The 14,999-nt window shown below is 42.8% G+C and overlaps 1 long non-coding RNA gene across 1 annotated transcript in view; it reads right to left on the minus strand.

Annotated features, from left to right (window-relative positions):
* The window catches only part of LOC148773893 (uncharacterized), a 37,286-nt gene that overhangs the window by 15,242 nt on the left and 7,045 nt on the right, over positions 1 to 14,999 (minus strand). Inside the window, exon 2 of the long non-coding RNA XR_016036373.1 lies at positions 9,646 to 9,765. This is a non-coding gene — a long non-coding RNA (uncharacterized LOC148773893). The remainder of the gene's footprint in view (positions 1 to 9,645; positions 9,766 to 14,999) is intronic.

Consider the following 14,999-nt stretch of genomic DNA (forward strand, 5'->3'; position numbering starts at 1 on the left):
TGCTTTACAATGTTGTATTAATTTCTTCTGTACAGTAAAGTGAATTGGCCACATGTATATGGGCTTCCCTGCTGGCTCAGCTGGTATCCGCCTGCAATGTGGGAGACCTGGGTTCAATTCCTGGGTTGGGAAGATCCCCTGGAGAAGGGAAAGGCTACCCACTTCATTATTCTGGCCTGGAGAATTTCGTGGACTGTATAGTCCATGGGGTCATAAAGAGGCATACACGACTGAGCAACTTTCACCTCATATATATGTATATATAAAATATTTATTTAAATATAAATTATATTTATTACATTGATTTTAAAAATATATTTATATACATATATTGCCTCTTCCTTGGAATTTCCTTCCCATTTGGTCACCACAGAGCAATGAGTAGAGTTCCTGTGCTATACAGTTAGGTTCTCATTAGTTATCTATTTTATACATAGCAGTGTGTATATCTGGAGAAGGCAATGGCAAGCCACTCCAGTACTCTTGCCTAGAGGGTCCCATGGATGGAGGAGCCTGGTGGGCTGCAGTCTGTGGGGTCGCTAAGGGTCGGACACGACTGAGCGACTTCACTTTCACTTTTCACTTTCACACATTAGAGAAGGAAATGGCAACCCACTCCAGTGTTCTTGCCTGGAGAATCCCAGGGACGGGGGAGCCTGGTGGGCTTCCATCTATGGGGTCACACAGAGTCAGACACGACTGAAGTGACTTAGCAGCAGCAGCAGCAGCAGTAGTGTGTATATGTCAGGGGCTTCCCTGGTGGCTCAGTGGTAAGGAATCTGCCTGCAAAGAAGGAGACCCGGGTTCGATCCCTGGGTCAAGAAGATGCCCTGGAGGAGGGCACAGCAATCCACTCCAGTACTCTTGCCTGGAGAATCCCATGGACAAAGGAGCTGTAGTCCATAGGGTCGCACAGAGTCAGACACACCTGAGCGACTAAGCAGCAGCAGCAGTTTGTAAAGGTCAATCCCAATCTCCCAGTTCACCCAGCTCTCCCTTCCCACCTTGATAACTAGCCATACATTTGTTCTCTATGTCTGTCTCTATGCTTTGCAAATAAGTTCATCTATACTATTTTTATAAATTCCACACATATGCGTTAATAGATGATATTTGGTTTTCTCTGACTTACTTCACTCTCAGTGACATCTCTAGATCCATCCTCGTCTCTGCTAATATGGTGCTTCTTTTAATAAAGACACTAATCCTACTATATCTAGGCCCTGCCTTTACAATCCCATTGTAGGACCTTCTTGATTTTTAATTACCTCCTTATATACCCTGTCTCGGAGAAGGAAACAGCAACCCACTCCAGTATTCTTGCCTGGAGAATCCCGTGGACAGAGAAGCCTGGCAGGCTACAGTCCATGGGGTTGAAATAGTCAGACACGACTTAGCGACTAAACAACCACCACCACCACCACCACACCCTATCTCCAGACACAGTCACAGCTGAGGTTAGGGCTCCAACATACACATTCTGGGGGGAATACAATTCAGCCCACAGCATATACCATCTTCCAGAGTTCTCCAGTGAGGCTGAGCCCCAGTTACCCACCTCCCAGTAACTTGGTCACTAATGCACGCTGAATTGGTTTCTTTTCCTTCCCTCTTCATTTTCCTGTCTTTCCACCAGAGTGTCCTGAAACTGCCTCCCAAATTAACAGTTTGCACTCAAATTTCAGTCTCAAGGTATCCTTCTAGGGGAACCCAACCAATGACCGGAGCGCATAACGGCGGACCTGCCCTAGACCTGATGGGATTTTAGAAAGCCTTACCAACTATGTCAGGAATTCTTTCCTAAGGGCTCTGTAGGAAGCCATTTAAGGTCTTAAGCAAAGGACTGAGTCTCTGGAAGGATGTAGAGAAAGGATTGGAGGAGATAAAAGGCGATTCAGGCAACTAGTTGAGAATCTATTTCTTCAGTCAAATTAGGACTAAATTGTGAGCCGTATTAGAAAGGAGGCAGTGAAGACAGAGCCTGACTTGGTGCCTGGGCCATAGTGAGCCACTCAGCAAATATTTTTGGATGAAAATTAATGAATGGGCTCCATCTACCCAATCTCAGGGTAGACTGATAGAACTCAAAGACTGATTAGATCTGGGGCTGGGGGGAAAGGAAGGAATTGAAAATACTCCCCGTCTGCAGAATTAAACAGCTAAGTGGATTCTGGTTCTATTTGCTGAATGTGGATATAGCCTCGAGGAGCAGGGGCAGACTACAGGGGGTAGGAGATGAGTTTGATGCATGATATACATGTGAGACATCTAACTGATGTTGAGTAGGCAGTTGACTATACAGGTTTGGAGCTGGGTAGGAAATCAACCTGAAGATTCATTGAAGGACTGTTGCTGAAGCTGAAGTTCTGATACTTAACGCCACCCCAGGCGAAGAGCTGACTCATTGGAAAAGACCCTGATGCTGGGAAAGACTAAAGGCAAAATGAGAAGGCGGTGGCAGAGGATGAGATGGTTGGATGGCATCATGGACTCAATGGACATGAATCTGAGCAAACCCCAGGAGATAGTGAAGGACAGAAAAGCCTGGCATGCTGCAGACCATGGGGTCACAAAGAGTCCAACATGACTCAGCGATAACATCAGAGATGCCTATTTGGGTCCCACCAGACCAGCCATGTAGGAAATATGACCCAGAAGATCTCCAGTTCCCCTACCTTCTGGAGTTCTCTCTAAAGTAATATTTTAGAAGGAGTATGATGGAGTGTGAAGGAGTATTCCTGGGTTGGGAAGATCCTCTGAAGAAGGAAGTGGCAACCCACGCCAGTATTCTTGCCTGGGAAATCCCATGGACAGAGGAGCCTGGCGGGCTACAGTCCACGGGGTCTCCATGAGTCGGACACGACTTAGGGACTAAACCACCACCATGATGGAGAACCTGTTATGTGCCAGGAATTGTACCCGGTGTCCGTTTAATCATCAGAACAGTATGAAACATTATCTCCACTTATAGATGAGGAATTGAGGTGCAGAAAAATGAAGTAACTTCTTTAAGGTCACACAGCTGGTAAGCAGCTTTGGAAAAATTCTGGACTTTCTTACTTCAAATCTCATGGCCTTAAAGAAAACAAGCAGCAACAAAGAGTGGTTTTGTATCCTCCGTCTCTCAGCCTCACTGCACCCCACAGTGAGCAATCTCCAAAGTCAGGTGCATTCGCTGGAAGAATCTTTCCATTTCAGGGCCCAAAGACTCTCTGCAGGGCCCTGTTGAGCTACTCAGCCGTCATCGGGACAGTTCTCTCTCCACGTGGTCCCCCTGCTGGTGACCCTATTGTGTACCATTCAAACTGAGGTCTCAATGTCTGTCTCTGTAGATCTGCTTTTTCTGGGCATAGCATCTAAAAGAAATCGCATCATGTGGTCTTTTGCAAGGTTCTCTTAGTTAATGCGTTGTATAAAAGGTAAAATATTTAGTATTTCTTCAACACCCTATGAAATGTAGGGAATAATCCAAAGCCTCATTGTTTCTCTTTATTTAAAAATAGAGCACCCTACCTTGGATTTGCTAATATTAATATATAATCCTGACAATGTCCCAACTATTTTCTCTTCCACAAATAAATACTTTTTGTAGCTCTGAATTAAACTTAAATATTTATTTGGAAAGGACTGACATTGACATTCTTCAACGTTATATATTTTCTCTTTCAGTTCAGTTCAGTCTCTTTCAGTTCAGTTTCAGTTCAGTCGCTCAATCATGTCCGACTCTTTGCGACCCCATGAATCACAGCACGCCAGGCCTCCCTGTCCATCACCAACTCCCAGAGTTCACCCAAACTCATGTCCATCAAGTCAGTGATGCCAGCCAGCCATCTCATTCTCAGTCGTCCCCTTCTTCTCCCACCCCCAATCCCTCCCAGCATCAGAGTCTTTTCCAGTGAGTCAACTCGTCGCATGAGGTGGCCAAAGTATTGGAGTTTCAGCTTTAGCATCAGTCCTTCCAGTGAACATCCAGGATTGATTTCCTTTAGAATGGACTGGTTGGATCTCCTTGCAGTCCAAGGGACTCTCAAGAGTCTTCTCCAACACCACAGTTCAAAAGCATCAATTCTTCGGCACTCAGCTTTCTTCACAGCCCAACTCTCACATCCATACATGACCACGGAAAAACCATAGCCTTGACTAGACGGACCTTTGGTAGCAAAGTAATGTCTAGGCTGGTCATAACTTTCCTTCCAAGGAGTAAGCGTCTTTTAATTTCCTGGCTGCAATCAGCATCCGCAGTGATTTTGGAGCCCAGAAAAATAAAGTCTGACACTGTTTCCACTGTTTCCCCATCTATTTCCCATGAAGTGATGGGACCAGATGCCATGATCTTTGTTTTCTGAATGTTGAGCTTCAAGCCAACCTTTTCACTCTCCTCTTTCACTTTCATCAAGAGGCTTTTGAGTTCCTCTTCACTTTCTGCCATAAGGGTGGTGTCATCTGCATATCTGAGGTTATTGATGTTTCTCCCGACAATCTTGATTCCAGCTTGTGCTTCTTCCAGCCCTGCGTTCCTCATGATATACTCTGCATATAAGTTAAATAAGCAGGGTGACAATATATAACCTTGACGTACTCCTTTTCCTATTTGGAACCAGTCTGTTGTTCCATGTCCAGTTCTAACTGTTACTTCCTGACCTGCATACAGGTTTCTCAAGAGGCAAGTCAGGTGGTCTGGGATTCCCATCTCTTTCAGAATGTTCCACAGTTTATTGTGATCCACACAGTCAAAGGCTTTGGCATAGTCAATGAAGCAGAAATAGATGTTTTTCTGGAACTCTCTTGCTTTCTCCATGATCCAGCGGGTGTTGGCAATTTGATCTCTGGTGCCTCTGCCTTTTCTAAAACCTGCTTGAACATCTGGGAGTTCACGGTTCACGTATTGCTGAAGCCTGGCAGTATTTCCTTTCCAATGAAATATGCTAAGTCAAAAGTTTTAAGAGCTTTAAAATATATATATTATGTAGGTTTTGAATATACATTATCAGTATTATAAACTCTGTTCTTTTTGTGATATTTTTATATGGCATATTTTCCCATAGTCTGTTCTAAATCATTGTTTCTGATAGGAAAGCTATTGAATTATGAATTAAAATTTAGGAAAACAGTATAGAGGTTCTTCAAAAAATTCAAAATAGAACTACCATATGATCCAGCAATCCCATTTCTGAGTATTTATCCAAAAGAACTGAAATTAGGATCTCAAGGAGACATCCACACTTATAAGTTCACTGGAGTATTACTCACAATAACCAAAATGTGGAAACAACGTCAATGTCCATTGATAGATGAATGGATAAACAAAACATGGTATGTTCATTCAGTGGAATATTATGTACCTTTAATAGAAGGAGAAAATACTACCAGTTGCAACAACATGAATGAACCAGGAGGGCATTATGCTAAGTGAAATAAGCCAGTCACAGAAGGACAAATACTGTATGATTCCACTTATAGGAAATACCTAAAATACTCAGACTCATAGGAAGGGGAAATAGGGAGCTACCATTCAACAGGAATGAAGTTTCAGTTATGCTGCATAAATGTTAGAAATCTGCTGTTAAACAGAGTGCCTATTGTTAACAATATTGTTATTATCCACCTGAGATTTTAAGAGGGCATATCTCATGTGTTCTTACCACAATAATAAGAAAACCAAGTGACAAACAATTATACAAATACAGCTTCTAAAAGATGGACTCTATTATCCATATGGCCCCATTCTCCATATGGAGGCAGTGTCACTCCACATGTTCTGATTCCTTTAATATGTTTGTTAGAGGCAGAGTTTCATAGACAACTTTCTGGTGCGGGGGTGGGCATCCCACCTGAGGCTCAGAGAAGGCTCCAGAGATTGGGCAAGCTGATAACTTGAGCCCAGGAGATGAGCTCATTCTTTCTGCCAGTCACTGCCCTCTGGCAAAAGGCAGAATCTGAGAAACTAGACCTTAGGTGAGAGACGCTGAGGCAGAAAAAGACGTGCTCAGTGGAGTTCATCCTGGAAACTCTCCATCTGACTTCCCCCACCCTCCTCCACACTGGAGCCAGAGTGAACGCTTCTGATCATACAAGGGTGTCCCTGCTGGCTCACCCAGCCTCCCCTCTCGCTCCATTTCGCTCTCTGAGACCCTAACCATCTCTCTCAGCTCCATAAGGAGCTGACTCATCATGCTCATTTCCACCTCTAGGCCCTGGGACACGCCCGTGTCTCTGTCCCAGCCCCTCTCAAGCCCCAGCCTCCAGAACGACTCATTCCTGCTCACTGTCAAGTCTGGGTTTAGACCACACTTCCTCTGGGAACTTTTTCCCTGAGTCTCAAGACTGGGCTGGGTTTTCCCTTAACACTCTGCTTTCACCCCTGTTCCAGGGGTTACCCAACCCTGCTTCTACTGCCCCTTCCTCCCCCTAGACTGAAACCTCCTCCAGGCAAGAGTCAGAATCTGTCCAACATCTGACCTCATGAGATACCCCAGGTTAGAACTGCCCAGTCAACTTGCTCCTAAATTCCTGAGCCATAAAAAACTGTGAGATAGTAAGTGATTATTGCTGTCTGAATCATTAAATGTGGGGTAATCTGTTATGTAATAATGGACCATTAATGCACTATCAAAACTCGATGGTTTTAAACAACCATATCCCAGACTCCGTAGGTTAGTAACTGATGATCCCCTTGTGGCATCAGCTGAAATCAACTCAGCAATACTCAGCTGATGGATGGGCTGGTTGGAAAGATCCAAGTTGGTTTCACTCACATGCCTGGCAGTTTTCAGGCTGGAAGGCAGAACTCAGCTGGTTGACCACAGAGCGTACACTTGGGTTATCTAGTATGGTCGTCTCAGAGTGGACTTTCTACAGGCAGCTGACCTCCCCCACAGCAAGTATCCCGAAAGAACCTGGAAGAAGCTGCCTGCGTGTTTATGATCCAGCTTTGGAAGCAACATAGAGTCGTTTCTGCCATATTCTGTTGGTTGAAGCAGGCATAAGACCACCCAGATTCAAGGAGAGGAAACAGAGATCCCATTTCTTGATGAGAGGAGTTATCAAATAACGTGTAGCCATTTTTAAATTAACTTTAAACACGTAATCTATATACGATAGAATGCACCCATTTAAAGATAATTTGATGAGTTTTAACAAATACATACACCCTTGTAACCCCTCACAATCAAGCTCTAGAACACTTCTTTCCTCCTGAAAAGTTCCCTCCTGTCCTGTTATAGTCAATCCCTTCATCCCCCCACCCCACCCTCATCAGCATTCGGTAACCAGTGATCTGCTTTCAGAATTTTCTAGAATTTTCTGTGATATGGTATATAGCTTTTCATGCCTGACTTTTTCACTTAGCTAAATGCTTTTGTGACCGTCATGCTGTTGGATGTATGAATGTAAACTTTCTGCTTATGCAATTACTTACTGATGGACATCTGAGTTGTTTCCAGATTTAGATTATCATGATAAAGCTGCTTGGACATTCATTTTCATTTCTTTTGGATAAATATCTAAGGGTATGGTGGTGGTTTAGTTGCTAAGTTGTGTCCAGCTCTTGCGACCTCATGGACTATAGCCCACCAGGCTCCTCTGTCCATGAGATTTTCCATGCAGTACTGGAGTGGGTTGCCATTTCCTTCTCCAGCAGATCTTCTGGACCCAGAAATCAAGCCTGGGTTTCCTGCATTGCAAACAGATTCCTGCACTGCAGGTGGATTCTTTACAGACTGAGCTTCAAGGGAAAACAAGGGTGTGGTAGCTGGGTTATACAGTAGATATGTTTAACTTTATAAGTTTTCCAAAATGGTTGTGTCATCTTCCTCTTCTGCCATAATACAAGAAAGTTCTAGCTGCTCCACATCCTTGTCAACACGTAGTATTATCAGTCTTTTTAAGTTTAGCCAAATTAATGGGTAAATAGTGATATCTCATTGGGGTTTATTATGTATTTCCCTTATGACTAATGATGTTGAGCATGTTTTCATATATCAGTTGACCAATGATATATTTTCTTTTGCAGAGTGTCTGTTCAAATCGTTTGTGGCATTTATATCCAGCTATTCTATTTTCTCATTACTGAGTTTTAGAAGTTATTTATAAATTATGGATAGCAGCCTTTAGTCAAGTATATAAATTGAAAATATTTTTCCAGATTGTGGTTTGCCTTTTCATCTTCTTAAAACTAATTAAAGAGTAAACACCTGGGAATTGTACTGCTAAACATAAAGTTGCTCATATTTGGAAACAGAACAATTTTGCAAAATCGAGTAAGTAAGTATGTGGTCCCTAAACTAAGGTTCCCAAAGTCTTTCTCAGTCTGGGCAGCAGTGATCATACAATCTTCAGGCACACAGATCCATCTCCAAATGAAACCTCGAGCAGGAAGGAGCCTGATACCTAAAACTGAGCTTGTGTGATTGACACTGGGCTGCAGCAACCTAGGTGAAAGAGGAAGCTCGTCTGAACCCTTGAGACACTTCCCAGAATAATGCACTGAGCACTGAAAACCCCTCCGCTCTCACTTCCCCTTCATCCCTGAGGACTGGGCTCAAAGTTCTTTTTTTCCCTAGTCCCCTTCTCTCAAATTTATATTCCTCTTCTGCCATAAAATTTATTCTTTTTCAATGCATAGGGGCCCAAAGATAACTTCTGGACACAAATACAGGGGATTTTCTTACAATGCCAATGAAATGTTCCACGATCGCCTAGAACATTCTCGAATTTGACTTGACTTCAAAGAACCAGAAGACAAAATACTGTGCATGATGACTCTTTGCTTTGAAACTCATGTAACTGTTTCTTAAGAATTCCTGCCTGTTGACCTTAAAAACATACCAAGTGAGTGATTAAAATTCCATTTTCTTTTTAAAGAAACTAACTAAAGAGCAGAAATATTTAATTTTTATTAAGTCCAAATTATAATTCTCTCTCTTCATATTCAAGCTCTTTGCCTACCTAAGGTCACAAAGATTTTCTTCTGTTTTACTAAACAGAACTAAAAGTTCTATAGCTTCAGCTTTTATGTTCAGATCTATGATTCAATTTAATTTTCTTGTGTATGGTCAAGGTAAGTCTCATTTTTTCTCCCCAGATATGCAATTACCACAGTAGCCTTTGTTGAAAATAGTATCCTTTTGTTAATTACCTTGGCATTTTTGTCTGAAGCAACTGGCTATATGTATTTCCAGATTTTTTTGTCATGTTCTATTTACTTGAAGGGGGTTTCCCAGGCAGCACTAGTGTTAAAGAACCCACTTGCTAATGCAGGAGACACAAAAACGAGGGTTTGATCCCTGGGTGGGGAAGATCCCCTGGAGGAAGGCGTGGCAACCCACTCAAGTATTCTTGCCTGGAGAATCCCATGGACAAAGAAGCCTGACGAGCTACGGTTTACAGGGTCGCAAAGAGTCGGACATGACTGAAGCGACTTAGCATGCACGCACACACTTACTTGAATATTTATCCTATGTTGTCATGTTTTAAAACTGCCTGAAAGCTGAACTGCTCTCATGACACCACACACTGAAGCCTTCAATTACCATGCACAGCACCTGGCTCAAGTTCGTGGGATATGACCCTCTGTCTCCAACTTAGCATCCTGGGCTCCTCTTCCCCAGACAGAACAGAGATCACACAATTCATTTCCAAACTTACTCAGAGGAGATCAGTGGGAGAGAAGAGGAGTGATTTCTTTTTTGCCAGAGTACTCTTCATTCAACTTAAACTCAGTTTGAAGAGATGAAGAGATACAGACTGAAGAGCCATACCTCCAGCCTGAAAGGGAAAAAACAATATGCAACCTTTATCCCCTGGAGGAGGAAATGGCAACCCCCTCCAGTATTCGTGTCTGAAAAATCCCATGAACAGCGGTGCCTGGCAGACTACAGTCCAAAGGGTAGCAAAGAATCAGACACGACTGAGCAACTAAGCATGCATAAATAAAGGGGAAACAACCCCATTTTATAATCATACCAGTGGATGATAGGTCAAAACATTATCCCTTCAGTGAGTCTGTCACCATGCCTGCTTAAAGGTGATGTAAACTTTCTCTCTCAAGAGACCATTTTACTTCATGACTTTTTGCAAAACAACAATTTAACTGCTTCCAATTTTGGGGGAACCAAGTTTTTAGACAAGAAATTATAGCAGGGCTTTTCCAGTGCTTAAAAGTAACTTTGTTGTCAGTTAAAGCTCTGATTTACCAGAAGTCTGAACTGTTTTACAAAATCAGTGGGTTAATCACTAGCTCATATTTCTAAAAATTACTGTGAAACTTAATACATTTGGTTGACCGCCTTATGATTTATTTGCAGAGGTAATGAAAATAAGTTTTAAAGTGTAAAATGTTTAGCCACAGAAATACCAAACAAATTCTTTGTGTTTCTGCCAAAATCAGACAACATAGTTGGCTTTTTCTACCACAGATACTCTCCTACCTCTATTTCTGCATCATTCAACACGGCAAGGCTAACAGAAAATCAGGGCCAAATGAAGAAACTCAGCAAATGGTTTTTATCTGGCTTCACTGTTTGACCACCAACTGGCAAACATCATAAGAAAAACTGCACAGGAGATAAATGATAGGGTAAAAGTACATTTTTGACCATGGGCCCAGACTCTAGCAAAAGAAGCTGGCTTAGGATTTATAGAAAGTGATTTGGGAATGAATTCAAAGTCCTGAAGAATCACAAAATCGTTTTTCCGTTTAACAACAAGAAAAAATTCCCATAGAACAGTCTTTGGGACTCTGTGGGAGAGGGTGAGGGTGGGATGATTTGGGAGAATGGCATCAAAACATGTATATTATCACATGTGAAACGAATCACCAGTCCAGGTTCGACACATGATACAGGATGCTCGGGGCTGGTGCATGGGGATGACCCGGAGGGAGGATATGGGGAGGTGGGAGGGGGGTTCAAGGAGGGGAACACATGTACACCCGGGGTGTATTCATGTCAATGTATGGCAAAACCAACCAATATAATATTGTAAAGTAATTAGCCTCCAATAAATAAATAAATAATCTTAAAAAAAAATTGGGGCGGTGGCAGCTTTCTTCCTCTTACATCTGTACATTATTCAATTATTTTACTCCCCAACCCGTTGCTACTCTTCTAGAGAAGACCAAGGAACTAAAAACACTTTATCAGATGTGTCAGTTCAGTTCAGTTCAGTTCAGTCGCTCAGTCGTGTCCGACTCTTTGCGACCCCATGGATCACAGCACACCAGGCCTCCCTGTCCATCACCAACTCCCGGAGTTCACTCAAACTCACGTCCATCGAGTCAGTGATGCCATCCAGCCATCTCATCCTCTGTCGTCCCCTTCTCCTCCCGCTCCCAATCCCTCCCAGCATCAGAGTCTTTTCCAGTGAGTCAACTCGTCGCATGAGGTGGCCAAAGTACTGGAGTTTCAGCTTTAGCATCAGTCCTTCCAATGTACACCCGGGACTGATCTCCTTTAGGATGGACTGGTTGGATCTCCTTGCAGTCCAAGGGACTCTCAAGAGTCTTCTCCAACACCACAGTTCAAAACCATCAATTCTTCGGGGATCAGCTTTCTTCACAGTCCAACTCTCACATCCATACATGACCACTGGAAAAATCATAGCCTTGACTAGACGGACCTTTGTTGGCAAAGTAATGTCTCTGCTCTTTAATATGCTATCTAGGTTGGTCATCACTTTCCTTCCAAGGAGTAAGCGTCTTTTAATTTCATGGCTGCAATCAGTATCCGCAGTGATTTTGGAGCCCAAAAAAGTAAAGTCTGACACTGTTTCCACTGTTTCCCCATCTATTTCCCATGAAGTGATGGGACCAGATGCCATGATCTTAGTTGCGTAGATCACAGCAAATAATTGACACTGCACAAATATAAAACACTAATAGAATAAAGGGCAGTTTGAACAACGTAGAAGGCATAAATTACCTCAAACTGGCTAGGTTTCAGGTGGCTTTTTACTTAGAAAAATTACCTCAACCAAAGGTAATTAATATTTTTATTCACTGCTTCAGTTCTCTTCCATATGTATTCATGTAACAGCATTAATCATGAAATATATGAAAATGTATTTTTTAAAAATCAAATTCAAGGATGCCAAATGTTAGACTTACAAGACAAAAAGGATGCATAATTGACTCAAATGTAACTAAGTGCTCTCAGAATATAAGAAACTGTCTTGAGGCAGGAAATGAGAATGAACCCAGGTGAGGAAAAGGGTAAATTCAGAAGTTGTAGGTGTATATTGTTCCCCCTTGAAATTAGGAATTCAGTTCAGTTGCTCAGTCATCAGCATCAGGTTTTTTTCCAATGAATCAGTTCTTCACATCAGGTGGCCAAAGTATTGGAGTTTGAGCTGCAGCACAGTCCTTCCAATGAACACCCAGGACTGATCTCTCTTTTAAGATGAACTGGTTGGATCTCCTTGCTGTCCAAGGAACTCTCAAGAGTCCTCCAAAACGAGAGCTGCCAAAGGTGGAAACAGAGGGAAAGACAAAATCTATACAGGATTTCTTGAGGTTTTGGAGCAAAAAAAAAAAAAAAAAAAGGTAAAATGAGAAGGAACATAAGCAGGATCAAGGGCTTTTAGAGCTGTTCAGTTCAGTTCAGTCACTCAGTCGTGTCTGACTCTTTGTGACCCCATGAATCACAGCACGCCAGGCCTCCCTGTCCATCACCAACTTCCGGAGTTCACTCAAACTCACATCCATCGAGTCAGTGATGCCATCCAGCCATCTCATTCTCTGTCGTCCCCTTCTCCTCCTGCCCCCAATCCCTCCCAGCATCAGAGCCTTTTCCAGTGAGTCAGCTCGTTACATGAAGTGGCCAAAGTATTGAAGTTTCAGTTTTAGCATCAGTCCTTCCAATGAACACCCAGGATTGATCTCCTTTAGAATGGACTGGTTGGATTTCCTTGCAGTCCAAGGGACTCTCAAGAGTCTTCTCCAGTACTACACTTCAAAAGCATCAATTCTTCGGCGATCAGCTTTCTTCACAGTCCAACTCTCACATCCATACATGACCACTTGGAAAACCATAGCCTTGACTAGATGGACCTTGGTTGGCAAAGTAATGTCTCTGCTTTTTAATATGCTATCCAGGTTGGTCATAACTTTCCTTCCAAGGAGGAAGCATCTTTTAATTTCATGGCTGCAATCAGCATCTGCAGTGATTTTGGAGCCCAAAAAAATAAAGTCTGACACTGTTTCCACTGTTTTCCCATCTATTTCCCATGAAGTGATGGGACCCGATGCCATGATCTTTGTTTTCTGAATGTTGAGCTTCAAGCCAACCTTTTCACTCTCCTCTTTCACTTTCATCAAGAGGCTTTTTAGTTCCTCTTCCCTTTCTGCCATAAGGGTGGTGTCATCTGCATATCTGAGGTTATTGATATTTCTCCCGGCAATCTTGATTCCAGCTTGTGCTTCTTCCAGCCCAGCGTTCCTCATGATGTACTCTGCATATAAGTTAAATAAGCAGGGTGACAATATACAACCTTGAGGCACTCCTTTCCTATTTGGAACCAGTCTGTTGTTCCATGTCCAGTTCTGACTGTTGCTTCCTGACCTGTATACAGGTTTCTCAAGAGGCAGTTCAGGTGGTCTGGGATTCCCATCTCTTTCAGAATGTTCCACAGTTTATTGTGATCCACACAGTCAAAGGCCTTGGCATAGTCAATGAAGCAGAAATAGATGTTTTTCTGGAACTCTCTTGCTTTCTCCATGATCCAGCAGGTGTTGGCAATTTGATCTCTGGTGCCTCTGCCTTTTCTAAAACCTGCTTGAACATCTGGAAGTTCACGGTTCACATATTGCTGAAGCCTGGCTTGGAGAATTTTGAGCATGACTTTACTAGCATGTGAGATGAGTGCAATTGTGTGGTAGTTTGAGCATTCTTTGGCATTGCCTTTCTTTGGGATTGGAATGAAGACTGACCTTTTCCAGTCCTGTGGCCACTGCTGAGTTTTCCAAATTTGCTGGCATATTGAGTGCAGCACTTTCACAGCATCATCTTTCAGGATTTGAAATAGCTCAATTGGAATTCCATCACCTCCACTAGCTTTGTTCATAGTGATGCTCTCTAAGGCCCACTTGACTTCACATTCCAAGATGTCTGGCTCCAGGTGAGTGATCACACCATCATGATTATCTTGGTCGTGAAGATCTTTTTTGTACAGTTCTTCTGTATATTCTTGCCACCTCTTCTTAATAGCTTCTGCTTCTGTTAGGTCCTTTATCGAGCCCATCTTTGCATGAAATTTTCCTTTGATATCTAATTTTCTTGAAGAGATCTCTTGTTTTTCCTATTCTGTTGTTTTCCTCTATTTCTTTGCATTGATCGCTGAGGAAGGCTTTCTTATCTCTCCTTGCTATTCTTTGGAACTCTGCATTTAGGGCTGTAAGTTACCTTAAAAGCATTTAGTCCAGGGGTCTGCAGTTCTCCTTGGAGTTAAACCCGAGAGAATGCTTACACAAAATGAAAGCAGGCAGGAGAGAAGGGGTGGGGTTGGGGCAGAGAGCGGGGCAGAACGCACATCCCTTTCCCATCCTACAAGCTGTCGGAAAACCACTGTCCAATCCTGATGTCTAACTTTACAATGGAAGAAACACTGAGTAGCTTACAGTCACAACACAGAGAGAGCCTAGATCTCAAGCCTCTACACCACTCGCGGCTTCCCAGTTAGCTGCAGGAGGGAGTTAAAAGTGGGCTATGAGTCTTGGAAGAAAAGTTATGACCAACCTAGACCTAGGCCAACCTAGGTTAGTTATGACCAACCTAATATGCTAGATAGCATATTAAAAAGCAGAGACATTACTTTGCCAGCAAAAGTCCGTCTAGTCAAAACTATGGTTTTTCCAGTAGTCATGCATGGATGTGAGAGTTGGGACTATAAAGAAAGATGAGCGCCAAAAAATTGATGCTTTTGAACTGTGGTGTTGGGAGAAGACTGTGGAGAGTCCCCTGGACAGCAAAGAGATCCAACCAGTTCATCTTAAAGGAGAGATCAAT

The sequence above is a fragment of the Moschus berezovskii genome, chromosome 25, assembly GCF_049115385.1.
Source record: "Moschus berezovskii isolate FMDL1 chromosome 25, NW_MosBer_1.0, whole genome shotgun sequence".
Classification (NCBI taxonomy): domain Eukaryota; kingdom Metazoa; phylum Chordata; class Mammalia; order Artiodactyla; family Moschidae; genus Moschus; species Moschus berezovskii.